Consider the following 21,455-nt stretch of genomic DNA (forward strand, 5'->3'; position numbering starts at 1 on the left):
GGACCCTGATCCACCGCAGCCACAACCCCTGGTAAGCAATAAGACGCATGGATTATAAGAAGCCCCCTCAATTTATTAAAAAAAGTTTTTTCCTATTTTTCTCCTCAAAATTTGGGGTGCGTCTTATAATCCGGAGCGTCTTACAAAGCAAAAAATACGGTACTTTAAATGATCTTAAAATCATAAATATCACAAGTTATTTCTCTATTTTATTTGGCAATCATTTTTACAAACATTTTTCTCTAGCTTAGTAATATTTAAGCTAGCAATATATATAACTAATTGTTTTGTGTTCATTGAGAATAATTGTACCTTTTGCAATTTGTTTTATTTTTACGTTCATATTTTCAATGCCTTCTCTGTTCACAATAATAAAGTGCGTTTATTCGTTTTAAGAGTTCAGCTCAGGGTATTCTTTAAAATTCAAGCATTCAATGAAAAATTCTATTGCAAATAGTTATAATTTAATTCAAATTATGCTATTAGAGTAAAGGTGTTAAAGAATAAGTTTGACTTTTGTATGCTACTGATTCTGGTGTGCAGACAGCTCTTAAAATATTGAGTGGTTCTAAGCATGTCAGTATAAAATTATTTCAGCATCACGCCTTTACAGATACTACAATAAAAGGTACTTGTGCTAGGTTCTGTAAAGCTATTTTGAGAAAAAAAGCATAACTTTTGTGCAAAAATTACATTTCAGATTTTGCTTCATTACAGGATTGTTAATAAGATTTTTTTTATGTTACAGGATAACCCATAATTAAACCTTTTCAAGTCAAATGTTTGCATAATTGCAGTTGTCTGAAAATGCTACCGAATAACTGTATTGCTCACTCATTTGAATTTCCTATAAGCAAACTTTAATTGTTAAGGACAAATGTTTTTGAGATGCTATAACAGGAAAGTCCATTATTAAATATAGATAGTAACATCTTTTTTTACTTAAAGAAAGGAAAACTATCACCAGATTATATAATATTTGTGTAGGTTGTTAACTCATCAATAACTAAACACATTTAACTGAGGCCTGTTTTTAATTCTAAAATTGTCTTATCCATAAGTTAAAGAAGTAGGGATGAGCAAACATGCTCGGTGATACATAGCAATCAGTTATCCAGGTCTGTGTGTGCAGAGCTTAACATGTCTGAGTCCTCTAGCATTGATACTGGTGCTGATGCTGAACTCTCATACTAACAGCTCTTCTAGGGGCTAATAGTGTGCTTTGCTCTTTGTATCTGATACATTGTGCATTTAGCTTATGGACAGTTGCAGGAGAAGGGAAAGTGGTAGAATAAAGGCACAAGGCAGGGCTGAGTGCTTCACAGTCCATTGCTAAATATATAGGTGCTGCATTTGGCCAGATTTTTTTTTGGCTGCAAAAATGTACTAAATTGTGATCAATAGAGTATTACATGCTTTGTGCTATAGTTCTGTTATATGTAACACATTCCAAAAAGTATAGAAATTTTTCTGGATTCAATTACACACCCATATAGTATTATATAGAATCATAGAATGTTAGAGTTGTGAGAGACCTGAACGGTAATAGTTTCCAACCCCCTGCTCAATGTAGGATTCACTTAACTATCTCAGACAGATGTCTGTCCAGCCTCTGTTTGAAGACTTCCATTGAACTCATATTATGTGTTCTGTGGCATTTTTTGGTTGTATCTAACAGTCAGAAAAAGCTTTTTAAAATTTTTCTACATTCAATTACTCACCCATATAGTATTACATGCTCTGTGGTACATTTCGTTGGTATCTAACATTGATGAAAAGCATTGAAAAAAGATTCTGCATTAATTTACTCACCCATGTAGTATTACATGGTCTGTGGCACATTTTGTTAGTATCTAACATTCACAAAAAGTGTTGACAAAATTTTCTTGATTCATTTCCTCATCCATAGAGTACTACGTCTCAGACAGAAGTCTGTCCAGCCTCTGTTTGAAGACTTCCATTGAAGAAGAACTCACCACCTCTCATGGCAGCCTGTTCTACTCATTGATCACTCATATTATGTGGTCTGTGGTACATTTTGTTTGTATCTAACATTCACAAAAAGCATTATAAAATTTTTATGCATTCCTTTTCTTACCATATAGTATCACATGTCACATTTTGGTGTTATAAAACACTTCCAAGAAGCTTTTAATTTTTTTTTTTTTTTCTTGATTCAATTGCTCACCCATATAGTATTACGTGATCTGTAGTACATTTCTAGATTATATAACACTTCCAAAAAAGCTTTTAGATTTTTTTTCTGCATTCAATTAATCACTCATATAGTAGTATGATATCTATGATACATTTCTGTGGTATATAACATTTCCAAAAAGCTTTGAAAATTTTTTATGGATTCTGTTACTCACCTGTCTGTTATATTCCATTTCTATCTAACAGAAAAAGCATTGTAAAATTTTTCTGCATTCAATTACTCACCCTTACAGTATTATGTGGTCTGTGGTACATTTCATTGGTATATAACACTCACAAAAAGTGTTGTAAAATTATTCTTGATTGAATTACTGATCCATAGAGTTTTACGTGCTTTGGGTTACATTATGTTGGTATTAAACTACTAAAAAGCTCTTTGCCTGCTGCAGATGATCAATTTTTTTAAAAAAAAATTAATTTGGTTTCCAGAGACCTAGCAATTACAAAATGAGTAAAGGTACCTTCACACGAAGCGACACTGCAGCGATAGCGACAACGATGCCGATCGCTGCAGCGTCGCTGTTTGATCGCTGGGGAGCTGTCACACAGACCGCCCTCCAGCGACCAACGATGCCGAGGTCCCCGGGTAACCAGGGTAAACATTGGGTTGCTAAGCACAGGGCCGCGCTTAGTAACCCGATGTTTACCCTGGTTACCAGCGTAAAAGTAAAAAAAACAAACAGTACATGCTCACCTGCGCGTCCCCCAGCGTCTGCTTCCTGACACTGACTGAGCTCCGGCCCTAACAGCACAGCGGTGACGTCACAGCTGTGCTTTCACTTTCACTTTAGGGCCGGCGCTCAGTAAGTGTCAGGAAGCAGACGCTGGGGGACGCGCAGGTGAGTATGTACTGTTTGTTTTTTTTACTTTTACGCTGGTAACCAGGGTAAACATCGGGTTACTAAGCGCGGCCCTGCGCTTGGTAACCCGATGTTTACCCTGGTTACCAGTGTAAAACATCGCTGGTATAGTTGCTTGTGCTTTCAAACACAACGATACACGGCGATCGGACGACCAAATAAAGTTCTGGACTTTATTCAGCGACCAGCGACATCACAGCAGGATCCTGATCGCTGCTGCGTGTCAAACTAAACGATATCGCTAGCGAGGACGCTGCAACGTCACGGATCGCTAGCGATATCGTTACAAAATCGTTTCATGTGAAGGTACCTTAAGGCGTATGGTAAGGGACGGGGAAGTGAAAGTGCTGGTGATGATGCACTCAGAGGCCGAGGACGTGGGGTAGGTGCGACTATGCCTGTTGCAGGAGCACAAGAATCACGCCCATCCACAACACAACAGTTTCCTATCCCACTTTAAAGGGAAGCACGGTACACCAACTCTGTAGCCAGAGCAGTGCAAACAGGTTGTCGATTAAAGAGCAGATGATGCTTCCAGCATGCTTTGCAGCACCACCAATACTTCCAGACAGTCCAGTCTCACCAGCACACAGTCTGGATCACTTAATCCTCACCCTGATCCTCCTTCCTCCCAGCATGTTGAGTTCCAAGACACTCCAAGGAAATTTCTACATCTCTTCTTGATTGTGGCCTATCACCCTGCATGTTCAAAGAGGGAAAGGAGATTCTGTTTTGTGATGCACAAAATTTAGAGCAGCCACGGCCACAAAAAGATGATGATGGGGAAAAGCAAGTTTTGTCAAAGGAGGAGGATGATGAGACACAGTTTCCAATAAGTCAGCTTGTTGTCAAGTCACCAAGTCAGGAGGACACGGGTGTGACAGTGGAAGAAGCACATGTCCAGGAACATCATCCATGCCCTTACCGACATGATAACTGGGATTGCCCAATTAACGGCTGACAAGTTGACAAGCGCTTGGGGCTAGGGACGCTAAATTTCACTGACTGCACACTAGGTGAACATTGTGGAGGTTGGTGCCGAGTCCCACCTTGGCACAGCACATGTTCTCCAGATGCTGAGGATTGCTGGACCTACTTCTGTCAGGGTTTCCTCAACCTCATGTATCAGTTCTTGCACCCCCTTCTGCTCCTCATACTCCATCTCCAATGAGTTATTTCAGAACACATCATCCACATCGGTCGAAAGCTGGAAGCTCTGCTGCACTACCTCAGAAAAGTGGCATCATGCTCTGCTGAAGCTGATTTGTCTAGGAAACAAACTGCACACCACAGCAGAGTTACTTAACACCAGACAGATATGTAGTTTTTTCCACTGAACCTACAACCAGGTATGGTTGTGTGTGATAATGAGCGCAACTCGGTGGCTGCTGTGAAACTTGGCAAGCTAACACATGTACCATGCTTGGCACACTGCACATGCAGGCAAGGCTTTGTGAGCAGCAGAGACAAGTTGTTGAGTACACACCCGTCAGTATTCTGGTCAGCCTCTGCACATAGCAACTGAAGAGTGGGCTTTTATGTCTTGCAAATGGGTGGTTCTCCAAGACTTTGAGGACTCCACAAAGATGGTGATCTGCAATGATGCTGTAGTCAGCACAATGATGCTGCTTCTGTGCCTACTTAAACAGTTGCTGCTCACAATTAAACATGAAGCTATGCATGATGAAAAGGTTGGAGGACAAGGAGTAATGAGTGATCATAATAAATTTTAATTTATGCCTTTTTGTTTGGTTTTACTCTCATGAAACTATGCATGCGGACCAGGTGGAGATAAAGACATGAAACTGGGAAATACTACCCTGCTTAGCCTCATCTCATCTGCTCAGCATGGACTGGCTAACAATGAGGAAATGGAGGCCAAAGAGGAGGAACAGGAGCTTTAGGATAGTACGACTGAGGCTAGTTCCCACACAACCTTTGTCACGTCTCTTCTACAGGGATGGACTGAGAAGGGAAATGAGGAGGAAGAAGAGAAGGAGTTGGAAAGTTTCATCATAGTGGAGAAAGAGCAATGTTGGCTGTATGGAGCTTGGCACATATGGCTGACTATGTACCGCTGCCTTTTCCCTGACTCTCGTGTTGTATTTATCTTGGCCAAAAAAGAATACTGGTTGTTTACCCTGCTATACCCATGCTACAATGAGAACTTTGCATCTCTCCTTCCTGAGGCGGAGAGGTCTTCTAAAATGTTACTATACCAGAAGGACATTGTTGAAAATATATTGTAAAAGTTCCCATCATATAATGCTAGCTGCAGGGGCAAGCTTCCTCCTTGCCCAATCAAGGAGTAGATGTGAAGAAGACACACCACAGAGGCAGGCGTATGCTCTCAAAGGCCTGGGCAAATTTCATGAAACCATCCCAGCATCTAGGGCCTGATCAGGTATGTGGATATACACAGGATAAGAATCAGTAATGGAAACTGGTTTCTTTCAGTAGGGAAACAGTAAATTACAGAATGTAGTCTCACCTAATGGAAGGGCAGAGAATAAACACAGAAGAAACCTAGAAGTGAATACAGACTGGTATTTTACAGCATTTGGAAGTGCATTGAACAGCAGAGTGGATTGCTGCTGAGGGAAAAAAGAAAAAAAACAATATTTAAATCATCTGCTTAGCGAGTGTGAACAAGCTGAGTGTGACTGGAGCGTAAGTGCAAATGGTGGTAAGTGTGTGACTTGTGATTCAGTGACTTTGGATTCAGAGAGTTTACAAGGGAGGAATGACTTAATTGCTATCTGTATTTTATTAATACTTTGCATTTATTTTTATTTAACTTTTGTCTGCTGCAATCCCCATTAGGAAATGTGCTACACTAATGTTAATGCCATCCAGTGTACATCTTGCTACATTTATGCAATCCTTGAACAGCCGGCCGAGGGTGCATACTGCTGCACAAGATGTGAGCACGTTGTGCATTTGGAAGCTCATATACTGGATCTAAATGTGCAGCTGGCAACACAGATCCATAGACAATATGGAAAAGGAATCCTCTGCTCACTGAGCAGACGCCCAATGGGATAGATGGGGGGGATGTGTTATGATCTCAATGGCAAGGGATCACAGAGATTAAGCAAAGTCTGCAAACATAAATACCAGCTCATAGGGAAGTGGTAACTAGGCTGACCATATAGCTGATCCTAGCACAAACACTAACAGTAGCCGGGGAACGTGCCTACGTTGATCCTAGACGTCTCGCGCCAGCCGGAGAACTAACTAACCCTATCAGGGAAAATAAGACCTCTCTTGCCTCCAGAGAAAAGACCCCAAAGAAATACAAGCCCCCAACAAATAATAACGGTGAGGCAAGAAGAAAAGACAAACGTAAGAATGAACTAGAATTTAGCAAAGAGAGGCCCACTGACTAAATAGCAGAAAATAGTAAGATGACTTATACGGTCAGCAAAAAACCCTGCAAAATATCCACGCTGAATATCCGAGAACCCCCAAACCGACTAACGGTGAGGGGGAGAATATCAGCCCCCTAGAGCTTCCAGCGATATCAGGAATCACATTTTGTACAAGCTGGACAAAAATAAGAACAATGCAAATAAACAAACGTAAGAAAGCAGGACAGCTTATCTTGCAAAGAACCAGGACCTGAAGACAGGAGCAAACAGAAATGAACTGATTACAACGATGCCAGGCACTGGACTGAGAATCCAGGAAGTTTAAATAGCAACACCCCAGGCCTAACGAAGCAGGTGAGTACAAACCTGGTAAAAGACAATCCAAGTGCCAAATCACTAGTGACCACAAGAGGGAGCCAAGAAGTATAGTTCACAACAGGGATGGTAGGATGGAGCTGCAGGACAATGATGCAGCAAGCTGGGTTACAGTTAGAAAGCGGGGTAGAGTGGAGCGTGCCAGGGAAGCTAGTCCTGATCTGGCACTACCCAATATGTTTGCTAAGTTGGTGGATGAGGGGGGGTGCCAGTACAGGGGTAACACTGCTGCACCAAGGCATGTCCTCTGAAAGCCAGAGGAGTGTATGCTTCAGTAAGGAGGGAAATAGGAGAGCAGGGCAGGCTAGACAGGTGCTAGTAGTGGGGGACTCAATTATTAGGGGAACAGATAGGGCAATCTGTCACAAAGACAGGGATCGTCGAACGGTGTGCCTACCTGGCGATCGAGTGCAACACATCACTGATCAGGTTGACAGATTACTGGGAGTGCTGGTGAGGACCCAGCGGTCATGGTGCACATTGGCACAAATGACAAAGTTAGAGGTAGATGGAAGGTCCTTAAAAATGATTTCATTGACCTCCAAGGTGGTATTTTCTGAAATAGTGCCTGTACCACGTGCCACACCAGAAGCGCAACGGGAGATTAGGGAGGTTAATAAGTGGCTCAAGAGTTGGTGTAAGAAGGAGGGGTTTGGGTTCCTGGAGAAATGGGCCAACTTCTCAGTTGGCTACAGGTTCTATGCTAGGGACAGCTGCACCTCAATGGGGAAGGTGCAGCTGCACTGGGGGAGAAAATGGCTAGAAGGTTGGAGGAGTGTTTAAACTAGGGAATGGGGGTATTCATTTTATAGGAGGGGAACATAGGGCAGACAGTGACCTGGGAACAAATAAAGAAATTAAAGGTGGGGAAGGCATGGGGGTGGGGTTGGAACAGTTAAAAAATTAAGAAAATAGCGGTACAGAGAGATACATAAAGTGCATGTATAGTAATGCCAGAAGCCTCGCCAACAAAATGGAGGAATTAGAATTAGTTTTGTTGGAGCATAATTATGACATGATGGGGATATCTGAAACATGGCTGGACGAGAGCCATGACTGGGCTGTTAACTTGCAGGGCTATAGTCTGTTCAGAAATTACCGTACAGATAAGCGAGGGGGAGGTGTGTGTCTATATGTAAAATCATCCTTAAAACCCATCCTGCGTGATAATATATCTGAATCTAATGAAAATGTAGAGTCCCTGTGGGTGGAGACAAGGGGAGGGGTAAAAAATAATAAGTTACTGATAGGGGTTTGTTATATGTCCCCAAAAATAATGGAAGCCACGGAGAATATCCTCATAAAGCAAATAGATGAAGCTGTAACTCAAGGAGAAGTCATTATTATGGGGGACTTCAACTACCCTGAGATACATTGGGGAACAGAAACCTGCAGTTCAAGAAAAGGTAATCGGTTTTTGACAACTATGAGAGATAATTACCTTTCACAATTGGTTCAGGACCCAACAAGAAGGAGGGCACTGCTAGACCTAATATTAACCAACAGGCCATACCGCATATCAAATATAAGGGTTGGGGGTCACTTGGGTAATAGTGATCACAAAATAATAAGTTTTCATGTATCCTTTAATAAGATGTGTAGTAGGTTGAATGACTTTCCTAAAAAAGAGCTTTCACATGCTAAGACCTGCTAGGCCTCACGTCCCTAGACACAGCCAGGGGCATCAAACCCATAGTGAAGAAATTACCTTGCGGTTTGAAAGAAAAATGGATCAACCGAGGTTCAGATTACAAACAGAAACACAACGTGCTGTTCCCTCCATTTAGCTTCTTCATAGATTTTGCACTCCAGCAGGCCAAGGTCAGGAATGATCCCAGCTTTGACCTTTCCATGGGACATCCTGCCAATCCAAGAGCAGATAAGCCTGCTCCAGCCCGTTACCCCAGAGGCACACCCATCACTGTGCACAAAATGAATGTGTCTTCTACAGATTCATCACACAAGACCAACAGTACAGCAGAAGCCGAAGAGTCACTGAGAAAAGACCCAGAGACGGAGTGCCCCTGCATAAAAGGCCTCACCCACTACAAAAGTGCAGGAGTTTTAGGGAAAAATCCCAAAAGGCCGTAGAACCTTCCTCAAAGAGAACAACATATGCTACAGATTTTGTGCATCTACATCTCACTTAGCTAGAGAATGCAAAGTTAGCATTACTTTTTCAGAGTGTAACAGCCAAGAGCACAATACAACTCTACACCCAGGGCCAGCGCAACAAACTCCCTCTCCCATAGACTGACCTACAGAGCACGGCAGGGAGGAGAAAGACAGAGTACCTCCCGAAGTCTCACCCCAGTGCATTCAAGTTTGCAGAGAAGGTCTTAGTAACAAATCCTGCTCAAATATTTTTCTTGTTACAGTATTCCCTACAAGCCTTAGAGAAAAAGCACTCATACTCTATATTATCCTCGATGATCAAAGCAATAGATCACTGCCAGCTCAGCTTTCTTTGACATCTTTAAAATTGACTGACTCAGCTCATCCTTCTCACTTAAAACTTGCACAGGAGTGAGTGAAGAATCTGGGAGCAGAGCCACAGGTCATAAAATGGAATCCCTGGATGGGCAAATAGCCTTACCTCTTCCTACATTGATTGAGTGTAATTATATCCCGAACAATAGAGAAGAAATTCCCACAACAGCAGCAGCTTTACATCATCCTCACTTGAAAAGCATAGCGCAACTCACTCCCACTCTCAATCCTCAAGCCAAGTTGGTCCTTTTGCAGGGAAGAGATATCATCAGAGTCCACAAGGTGAGGAAGCAGATAAATGGTCCTCATAATTCGCCTTACACTCAGAAGCTAGATCTGGGATGGGTCATCATAGGGGACATTTGCCTAGGAAACGCTCAAAAACCAAACAGCGTGAACTCTCTCCACACAAACACTTTAGAGGGTGGGCGTCCATCTCTTTTTCTACCCTGTCCCAACAAATTCCTTGTAAAGGAGAAGATCGCCAACTCAGCCCACATGAACGATAGGGAAGAGAGGTATGCAAAGGAGTACCTGTGCGATGGAGACAAAGATTGCCTACGGTGTGCAGTCTTCCAAAGGACTAAAGAAGATTATAAATTAGCCCATTCCATCAAAGATGAGACCTTACTGGAAATAATGCATCAAGGATTTCAGAAGGATGAAAACAACAGCTGGGTGGCTCCGCTACCATTCAAGCCACAGAGACCCTGCCTTCCTAACAACAAAGAGCCTGCACTAAAGCGCCTTGCCTTTTGAATCACAGCTTCTTAAGGAAGCCGGAAATGAAAGAACGCTTCTTTGCTTTCATGGGCAAAATATTTGAAAATGGCCACACGGAGGTAGCTCCACCTCTGAAAGAGAACAAAGAATGGTGTTACTTACCAATATTCGGTGTCTATCATCCCAAATAGCCTGGGCAGATACACATAGTGTTCGACTCCAGCTCACGATACCAAGGACTCACCTTGAATGTTGTACTATTAATGGGTCCTGACTAGTGATGAGCGAGTGTACTCGTTGCTCAGGTTTTCAGGTGATCTCCAAGTATTTGGAGATTAAGTTTTCATCACCGCAGCTGAATGATTTACAGCTACTAGACAGCTTGGTTACATGTGAGGATTCCCTAGCAACCAGGCAACCCCCAAATGTACTCAGGCTGGGTAGTAGCTGTAAATCATTCAGCTGAGGCTATGAAAACTTAATCTCTGAACACTAACAAATACTCGGAGATCACCCGAGCGTGCTAGGGAAAACCCGAGCAACGAGTACACTCGCTCATCACTAGTCCTGACCTCAACAATGCTCTCATTGTTGTTCTCATCAGATTTCGTAAATAAACAGTTGCCATCATAGCAGACATACAGCAAATGTTTCACTGTTTGTTCATGAATGAAGAACATAGAGATATTTTAAAGTTCTTCTGGTTCAGAGATAACGAACCTACCAAAGACATTGTGGAATACTGTATGAAAGTGCATAAAAGAGCCATAAAAATAAAATATTGTATATTTTCCAGAAAAAAAGATTTTTCTCCACCAATTTTTTCTTTTCACAAGGGTAACATTAGACTCCCAAAGTGGTTGTGCAATTTGTCCTGAGTACTTTGATACCCCATAAACCACTGTTTGGGCACATGGCAGAGCTTAGAAGGGAAGGAGCGTCATTTGACTTTTTCAATGCAGAATTGGCTGGAATTAAGATCGGAAGCCATGTTGCGTTTGGAGAGCCCCTGATGTGCCTAAACAGTGGAAACCCCCCACAGATGACACCATGTTGGAAACTAGACCCCTTAAGGAACTTATCTAGATGTGTGGTGAGCACTTTGAACCCCCAAGTGCTTCACAGAAGTTTATAATGTAGAGCCGTGAAAATAAAAAAATCATATTTTTTCCCCAAAAATGATATTTTTGCCCCCCAATTTTTATTTTCACAAGGGTAACATGATAAATTAGACCATGACAGTTGTTATGCAATTTATCCAGCAGGATAAGAGTCCGTCTCTCTCTCTCTGCCCTGACACGTCCCCTGAAGAAGTGTGGACAAAACGCACGTCGGGGTAGAGGGACTGGACACTCTTCTCACATAGTAGTAAGTACAGCGGCCACTTTATTTTCCTGATTCTAACAACATTAGACAGTTTGCCTTCTGATTTTGGAGGCTAATATGGAAGTCAAAGGTAACTAATGTTGCGGTAGAAGTGATTCAATTTAAGCTGGCTAGGGTTTTTGTATACCCCTCTATGTATTTATTGATTGTGGCTTTGATACCACATGTATTAAAGGGGGTAAGACATATCCCATTGTTCAGCTAATAATATTTTCTTGTATGAATTGTATATACTCTGTGTTTAAAGAGATTAGTAGTCGATCAGTCCCTCACATCTGAGATATATGGTTTATGATTGATTATTAATGGTGTTTATATTTTAAATTATTTAATAAAAAATGATTTTATTGGGTAAGAAGAGTTTTGTGCTTTTTCTATTTCACTGCTTCTTGTAGCAGTAGGTGATATAGACGGATTTTTTATTTTGCTAGTAGCACAGATTACTATTGGATCATTAGGTTGATAAAATATGTTTTGGCACACATTGGGACCCAGAAGGGAAGTAGTGATATTTTGGAATGCAGACTTTGATGGAATGGTCTGCGGGCCCCTAATGTGCCTAAACAATAGAAACCCCCCACAAGTGACCTCATTTTGGAAACTAGATCCCGCAAGGAGCTTATCTAGATGTGTGGTAAGTAGGGTTGAGCGAAACGGATCGGACAAATTCAAAAATCGCCGACTTACGGCAAAGTCGGGTTTCATGAAACCCAAGCCGATCCTAGTGTGGGATCGGCCATGAGGTCGCCGATCTGCACGCAAAAGTTGTGTTTCATATGGCGCTTTCAGTGCCATTTTTCAGCCAATGAAGGAGGACACAGAGTGTGGGCAGCGTGATGACATAGGTCTCGGTCCCCACCATCTTAGAGAAGGGCATGTCAGTGATTGGCTTGCTTTCTGCGGCGTCACAGCGGCTACAAAGGGGCGTGCATGTCGACCGCCATCTTACTTCTGCCAATCTTAGCATAGGGAGAGGTTTCTGCAGCTTCATCAGAAGAAGGGATATAGTTAGGGAGGGAAGATTAACCCCCAAACTGCTTGTGCTGTAGCGATTTCCACTGTCCAACACCACCTTTTTTTTGCAGGGACAGTGGAGGCTATATTTTTGTGCATCAGCTCTGTAGCTTATTAGGCTGCCTTATTAGGCTCCCTGATAGCTGCATTGCTGTTTGCACGCTGCTGTGCAAACCAACTGCTTTTTTAAAAGCAAAAATCCTGTTGCTCCTTTCTGCACAGTTATCTTGTTTATTTGTCCACACTTTTGTATGCAGCAGTCCTTTTTATTGCTGCCATACTTGTCCTGAGATCACTGTAGGGAGATTGAAATTGTACTACAGTCCTATATCTTCCAGCCACTTTCTGCCACTTACATTGTGTTGTTTTATACACTGGGCCTGAGTTTTGGTTCAGTCTCAAAAAAAAAAAAGTGAGATTCAAATTCTCACAAAGTGGATATTCTTCAGTCCTGTTAGTTTGTCGTATGTCAGCCACCCACTTTCTGTCACTTAGATTGCGTTGTTATATACACTGGGCCTGAGTTTTGGTTCAGTCTCCCAAAAATAAAAGTGAGATTCAAATTCTCACAAAGTGGATATACTTCAGTCCTGTTAGTTTGTCGTATATCAGCCAGCCACATTCTGCCACTTACATTGTGTTGTTTTATGCACAGGGCCTGAGTTTTAGTTCAGTCTCCCCCCCAAAAAAGGGAGATTTAAATTCTCAACAAGTTTATATACACCTCCTACCTTGTTTTACAGTACCATATAACGATTGTTATTTTGGTTAGATTTTCCAAAAAATGAGGAAGTCTGGTGGAAGAGCCCGTGGGCGGTGGTTGCCAGCTGGTACTGATGGTGGTGGTGCATTATCTGGGAGTAGGAAAACAGCTTTTAAAGCCGGAGCAGCAGGAAAAAGCTCTTTCGCTTCCTCTTCAGGAAGTTTCAAATATAAAAGCAGCGAGTCATCAGTGGATGCTCCCGGTCAGGAACAAGACATTTCCTTGTGTCCTTCACCCAAACCAAAAGTGAAGGATGCGTCAGGCGACACTACAGGTTACTCCATGGAGCTCTTTACACATACCATGCCTGGGTTAGAAACGGAAATTGTTAACAGCCCATTACAAGATGAATCGGACATGGAGTGCACTGATGCACAGCCACAGCTAGATTATTATGCTGTTCCATTGACTCAGATCACTACATTGCCCTCGCAGTGTACTGAGCCAGAATCTGACCCTGATGAGACTATGGTGCCCCATCCGGAATGCTATAGCACCTTACATGGTGACAGAGGAAGGTGCACATGACATTGAAGAGGAGGTGATAGATGACCCAGTTGTTGACCCAGATTGGCAGCCATTGGGGGAAGAGGGTGCCGCTGCCAGTAGCTCAGAAGCGGAGGAGGAGGATCCGCAGCAGCCATCTACATCACAACAGCTGTCATCTGGCAGGCCTGTATCAGGCCAAAAACGTTTGTCAAAAACAAAAACAGTTTTAGGACAGCATGGCCTTCTGGTGAAAGTAGCTCAGCGTGCAATGCCTGAAAAGGTATTCCATAGTAGGAAGAGTGTAGTGTGGCAATATTTTAACCAAGATCCGAATGATCAGTCAAAAGTTATCTGCAAGAAATGCTCAAAGACCTTTAGCAGAGGGAAGAATCTTCAGAATTCAAATACAACGTGCATGCTTAGACATTTAACCAGCATGCACTTGCAAGCCTGGACTAACTACCAAACATCCCGTACCGTTGGTGCACCTGCTCAGAATGAAGGTAGTCAGCAAAGCTACATTGCTTCCCTCACTGTAAGCCCACCGGTTAGGACACCACCAGCAGCAAATATGGAGGTATCGTCGCAAGGCCAAAGCAGTCAGGGAATCACAAGGTTATTGGTAGGAAACATTGTATGTAGGCCAACATCAATAATGCCATCACCAACCCTCTCTAAAACTGCCATGTCCACCACCACCACCACTAGTTCCACCATATGCAGCTCTCCAGTCTAGCTCACCATACAAGAGATTCTCGTTAGGAAAAGAATGTACTCATCCTCTCATCCACGTACACAGGGTTTGAACGCCCACATTGCTATACTAATCTCCTTAGAGATGATGCCCTACCGGTTGGTTGAAAGCAAAGCTTTCAAAAACCTGATGGCCTACGCAGTACCACGCTATAACCTATCCAGTCTGCACTTCTTTGCAAGAAAAGCTATCCCAGCCCTCCACCAGCATGTCAAAGACCGCATTGTCCATGCACTGAGGCAATCAGTCAGTGGAAAGGTGCACCTCACAACAGATGCATGGACCAGTAGGCATAGCCAGGGACATTACGTGTCCATCACGGCGCACTGGGTTAATGTGGTGGATGCAGGGTCCACAGGGGACAGCCATAGTGGGACAGTTCTGCCTAGCCCATGGTCTAGCGAACAGTTGGCTGTAGGCGTTCGCCACCCCTCCTCCTTCTCCAGAAGCGAAAGCTCGTCCACAGAGCGCAGTATCATGACCACTCCATCCGCAGCTGCCAGTGTTGCGCATGAGGTGGCCCATTATCGAACAGCTAGTGGTAAGAATCAGCAGGCTGTGTTACAAATGAAGTGTTTGGGCGACAACAGGCACACCGCAGAAGTACTGGCCGAGTACTTGCAGCAATAAACTCAGTCATGGCTGGGCAGTGTACATCTTGAGGCAGGCAAGGTAGTCAGTGATAATGGAAGGAATTTTATGGCTGCCATAGCCCTTTCAGAACTGAAACACATACCTTGCCTGGCTCACACCTTGAACCTGGTGGTGCAGTGCTTCCTGAAAAATTATCTGGGGTTACCAGCCCTGCTCCTGAAGGTGCGAAGACTTTGATCGCACATCCGCCTGTCGCCCGTACACTCCAGCCGTATGCTGAACCATCAGCGATCGCTGAATCTTCCCCAGCACCACCTAATAATCGACGTTGCAACAAGGTGGAACTTCACACTGCACATGGTTCAGAGGTTGTGCGAACAGAGGTGTGCTGTAATTAATTTGTGGGAGGATACACATACACGGGCAGGCACTTGGATGGCAGACATGGAGTTGTCTGGTGTGCAGTGGTCGAAGCTACAAGACCTCTGTCAAGTCCTTCAGTGTTTTGAGGAATGCACATGGCTGGTAAGTGCAGACAACGCCATCATAAGCATGAGCATCCCACTAATGCGTCTGCTGATGCAAAGTTTGACGCACATTAAGGAGTAGGCGTCTGCAGTCGAGGAGGAGGGAAGCCTTGATGACAGTCAGCCATTGTCTGCTCAGGGAACTCTCCTGGATGAGCTGGCGGATGAAGAGAAGGAAGAGGAGGAGGATGGGGATGAATATTTATGGGAGGATGCTTCTCAGGGGTCAATGGAAACTGGTGGCATTGCAAGGTCAGGTACAGGGTTTTTGTGGGACACAAGTGATGCTGATTTGCAAGAAAGTGCTCCTCAACCCAGCACATGCAATGAACTGACACCTGAAACATTGGCCCACATGGCTGAGTATGCCTAGCGTATCCTAAAAAGGACCCTTAATTATAAAAATGATGACAGATGACGATTACTGGTTGGCCTGCCTCCTGGATCCACGATGGTCACCACCTGGCGCAAGCACCCATGCGAGTGCCGTTTGCCTGGACAGGTGGGTGGGCCCACTCTTGGGCGACGGCACTGGCACAGGGTCCTTCATAGTACAATGAAGTGTCTCTGACGATGGTTGTGCACAACCAACGTCAGACACACCGTCGTAATATGAGGGGCCCTGTGCAAGTACCGCCGCCCACGAGAGAGTGTTCCCCCCAGCTCAAACAGTGCTCTACCACTTGCAATATTTACCTCTCCCTGCTCCACCACTGTGTAGTCTGTGCTGTTAAATCCTTCAATGGCACTGCCAATACAAATTTGTTGAAATGATAGATGATAGTTAAAATATACAGGGGCCCTGGCCTCCATTTAGACCAGTTAATACTTTGCGCCTACTACCACTGTGTGCTACTCAGCAGAGGAGCCCACCCCTGTACCTAGCTATGCCACCTGTTTATTTATGAACAATTTTTTGGCAGACATTTAGCCCACTATATTATTTGGGCCTACTAACTTAGTCTGCTACTCATTACAATTTTCTGACACTGAGCAAAGCAATGTCGCCTGTTTATTTATGAACAATTTTTTGGCAGGCATTTATCCCTATTTATTATTTGGGCCTACTAACTGTGTCTGCCACTCATTACAGTTTTCCTCCACTGAACAAAGCAATGCCGCCTGTGTAGTCCTGTTACCACATTTGAACTGCATTTAGCCTACTTTATGATTTGGGCCTACTAACTGTGTCTGCCACTCATTACAGTTTTCCTCCACTGAACAAAGCAATGCCGCCTGTTTAGCCCTGTTACCACATTTGAACTGCATTTTGCCTACTTTATTATTTGGGCCTACCAACTGTGTCTGCCACTCATTACAGTTTTCCTCCACTGAACAAAGTAATGCCGCCTGTGTAGTCCTGTTACCACATTTGAACTGCATTTAGCCTACTTTATGATTTGGGCCTACTAACTGTGTCTGCCACTCATTACAGTTTTCCTCCACTGAACAAAGCAATGCTGCCTGTTTAGCCCTGTTACCACATTTGAACTGCATTTAGCCTACTTTATTATTTGGGCCTACTAACTGTGTCTGCCACTCATTACAGTTTTCCTCCATTGAACAAAGCAATGCCGCCTGTGTAGTTCTGTTACCACATTTGAACTGCATATAGCCTACTTTATTATTTGGGCCTACTAACTGTGTCTGCCACTCATTACAGTTTTCCTCCACTGAACAAAGCAATGCTGCCTGTTTAGTCCTGTTACCAATTTTGAACTGCATTTAGCCTACTTTATTATTTGGGCCTATATCTGTGTTTCCTCCTCATCCTGCCCATTCCCCAGCCACTGCTAGATGAGTCTGCTGGTACATTGACCCAGACCACTACATTCCCCTAGCACTCTACACAGCCAGAATCTGACCCTGCTGAAAGTCAGGTTCCCCTTCCCGCATACTATACCACCTTACACGGGGACAATGAGGAAGGTGCAGATGAAAGTGCAGGTTCCTTCATCAGGAGGGGGGGGCATACTCATTGGCGATGTCACTAACATGGGGCCCCTCATAGTATGCAAAAGTGTCTCTGCCAGTGGGAGGCGCCACCTGCCGTCAAACACACCACCGTGCTATGAGGGGCCCTGTGCCAGTGCCAATGAGTGGGCCCCCCTGCTTGCTCAGGATCACAGCACTTGCAAAGTTGAAATACTTACCTCTTCCTGCTCTACCGCCGTGACGTATTCCGCGTTTCCTGGGCCCACGAAAATCATGAGCCAGCCCTACCCCCACACAACTTTAGCCAAATGACCCCCAGTTTTCAATGCCTAACTATTATTATAAAGTAAATTAAGATTGACAAGCTTAAGTAATAAGAATTTATGTTTTTGGCATTGCATTAAAATGGGTACTGCTGGTGTTTTCCTGTCCTCCACTCACTGCCTACTTTGATTCCCCATTGACTTGCAATGGGTTTCGTGTTTCAGTCGGCACCCGACATTTCGCAATAATTGGCCGATTTCACCTGACCTGACTTTTGACAAACCCGACTCGATCCGAAAAAAATAAAAGTCGCTCAACTCTAGTGGTAAGCACTTTGAGCGCCCAAGCGCCTCACAGAAGTTTATAATGCAGAGCCGTGCAAATAAAAAAAATCATTTTTTTCCACCAAAATTATATTTAGCCCGCAATTTTTTATTTTTCCAAGAGTAACAGGAGAAATTGGACCCCAAAAATTGTTGCCCAATTTGTCCTGAGTATGCTGATACCCCATGTAGGGGGGTAAGCATTGTTTGGGCGCACGGCAGAGCTCAGAAGGGAGGGAGCACCATTTGACTTATTGAACGCAAAATTGGCTGGAATCAATGCTGGCCCCATGTCGCATTTGGAGACCCCCTAATGTACTTAAACAGTGGAAACCCCCCAATTCTAGCTCCAACCCTAACCCCAGCACACCCCTAATCCCAACCCTAACCATAACCCTAATCACAACCCTAACCCCAACAGACCCCTAACCCTAATCCCAACCCTAACCATAACCCTAATCACAACCGTAACCCCAACACACCCTAACCCTAATCCCAACCCTAACCATAATCCCAACCCTAATCTCAACCCTAACCATAATCCCAACCCTAATCCCAACCCTAACCCTAATCACAACCCTAATACCAAACCTAGTCCCAACCCTAACCATAATCCCAACCCTAACCATAATCCCAACCCTAACCATAATCCCAACTCTAACTATAAATTTAGCCCCAGCCCTAACCCTAACTTTAGCCCAACTCACTTTAGCCCAACTGTAACTCTAAGGGGAAAATGGAAATAAGTGAATTTTCTTTATTTGATTATTTTTCCTTAGCTAAGGGGGTGATAAAGAGGGGGGTTAGTTACTATTTTTTTTATTTTGATCACTGTGATAGGGTCTATCACAGTGACCAAAATGAACCAATAGGAAAAATCTTCCTATTCTTGGCAGTATTTTCTTACTGGAAGAAGACGCCAGCGAAAGCAGGAAGACCCAGGGACACCGGGAAACGCTGGTAAGTATCGGGGGCGATCGGAGACCCTATTTCTCTGTCTTCTGATGTGCGATTGCATTGGAGGACAGAGAAATTAAAGGAAAATAGCACTTCTTTTTGCGGTACCCGTTATACGGTTAATAATGTCCATCGCAACCCGGGGGTTGGTAAAAAACCAACCCGAATCATGATCTCTGCGGTCTCAGCTACTCCCAGCAGCCGAGACCCTTGAGAAAATTTGACTCTGGGGGTGCTATAAACTGTGGTTTGAGTACTCTTAACTACCGCCGTTTAAAGGCGTATTGGAGGTTGTTATGGGATTAAAAGCAAGCTAGCTTTTAAAGGGACTCTGTCACCTGAATTTGGCAGGCTATGTAAATGCCCAGTGTCCGGACCGATGGGGGGTGTTTCTTCTTTTTTTCTCCACCCATCCTTCCCCACTGTCCACAATATTTTCTGGAATTGGAGTAGGTGTCCTCCATAGTTCGCATGTGTGCAGTGTAATCTTGTCTCGCGCACGCGCAGTATGCTTTGCCCATATGCGGGCAAAGCCGAAAAGCATTACTGCACATGCGCCGGCGCACTATGTTCTGGAATACAGAGATAGTGTGAACTATGGAGGATACCTACTCCAATTCTGGAAAATATTGTGGACAGCGGGGAAGGATGGGGTGGAGGGAAAAAAAAGAAACACCGCCCATCGGACCGGACACAGGGCATTTACATAGCCCAGCAAATTCAGGTGACAGAGTCCCTTTAAATAGCATTCCGATGGACACTATTCCAGTATTTTCTTATAAAGGTAATTAGCTATGGAATTTTAGACAATACAGAAATTTAAATGTCCTAACTAATGCAACTTCTACCTCAAGATTGAAAACAGACATGAGAGTGCCTTCTCAGAAGTGTATGCACCTGAGTTTCGCAAGTCTCGACGCTAAAGGTCACAACAGAACACAACTGTAGAAAAAGACATGGACCAATGGACCAAAACAGGGTCAGTTTTAGCTTCTCTGCTACCTAAGGTGAGAATTAAAATGGCCCCTCACCTAACAATGCAATTTAATTCTGCAGTGAACAGGCCAAATTCTGTTGTTGTTTTCTGTTTTTATTTGCTTTGCTTTTACAGTTTCATTAACTGTTATTCAACTTGATCCTGCAATCATCTGCCATCATATACTAAATACTGTATTACTACCATCAGTATAGGAATCTAGCACCAGAATAGCCATAATCACATTAGTACATCACCAGAACCTTATCATTCGTACATGAATACATTACCAAAACCACCATCAGTACTTGAAAACAACTCCAGAAAGAACATTAATACATGAATACAGGTCAAAAATCATCATTAGTACATGAATACAGCTCTAGAACAACTCTCAGTTCAATGACACATCACCAAGTTTGTGGTCTACCTATGATGTCAAATACAGGCCTCTTATCTTTTTAAGTGGGAGAACTTGCACAATTGGTGGCTGACTAAACGTTTTCCCCCACTGTAAGGGTACCGTCACACATTGAAATTTTCATCGCTGCGACGGCACGATCCGTGACGTCGCAGCGATCGTATGAATATCGCTCCAGCGTCGTAGACTGCGGTCACACGTTGCAATCACGGCGCTGGAGCGATGCCGAAGTCCCCGGGTAACCAGGGTAAACATCGGGTAACTAAGCGCAGGGCCGCGCTTAGTAACCCGATGTTTACCCTGGTTACAAGCGTAAACGTAAAAAAACAAACCGTACATACTCACCCGTCGGTGTCCTTCAGGTCCCTTGCCGTCTGCTTCCTGCTCTGAGTGCAGCCGTACAGTGAGCAGAGCGCAGCACCGCTGTGATCTGCTCTCACTTTCCGGCCGGCACTCAGAGCAGGAAGCAGACGGCAAGGGACCTGAAGGACACCGACGGGTGAGCATGTACGGTTTGTTTTTTTACGTTTACGCTTGTAACCAGGGTAAACATCGGGTTACTAAGCGCGGCCCTGCACTTAGTTACCCGATGTTTACCCTGGTTACAAGCGAAGACATCGCTGGATCGCTGTCACACACAACGATCCAGCGATGACAGCGGGAGATCCAGCGACGAAAGAAAGTTCCATACGATCTGCTACGACGTACGATTCTCAGCAGGATCCCTGATCGCTGCTGCGTGTCAGACACAGCGATATCGTAACGATATCGCTAGAACGTCACGAATCGTAACGTCGTAGCGATGGAAATTTCAATGTGTGACGGTACCCTAAGTCCAACACAATAACTACCAAAATATGACCCTTTTATAATACACAGCCTTCACACTCTCCTAGCATATAAAATATTGGTGCCACAGCTGTTCATATATAGTGTGAATCCTACCACAGCCCTTTTTACACAGTATTATCGTCCCACACCACCCTACATACAGTATAAGGATCCCTATATGCCCT

Source organism: Ranitomeya variabilis, chromosome 1, assembly GCF_051348905.1.
Source record: "Ranitomeya variabilis isolate aRanVar5 chromosome 1, aRanVar5.hap1, whole genome shotgun sequence".
In the NCBI taxonomy this organism is placed as follows: domain Eukaryota; kingdom Metazoa; phylum Chordata; class Amphibia; order Anura; family Dendrobatidae; genus Ranitomeya; species Ranitomeya variabilis.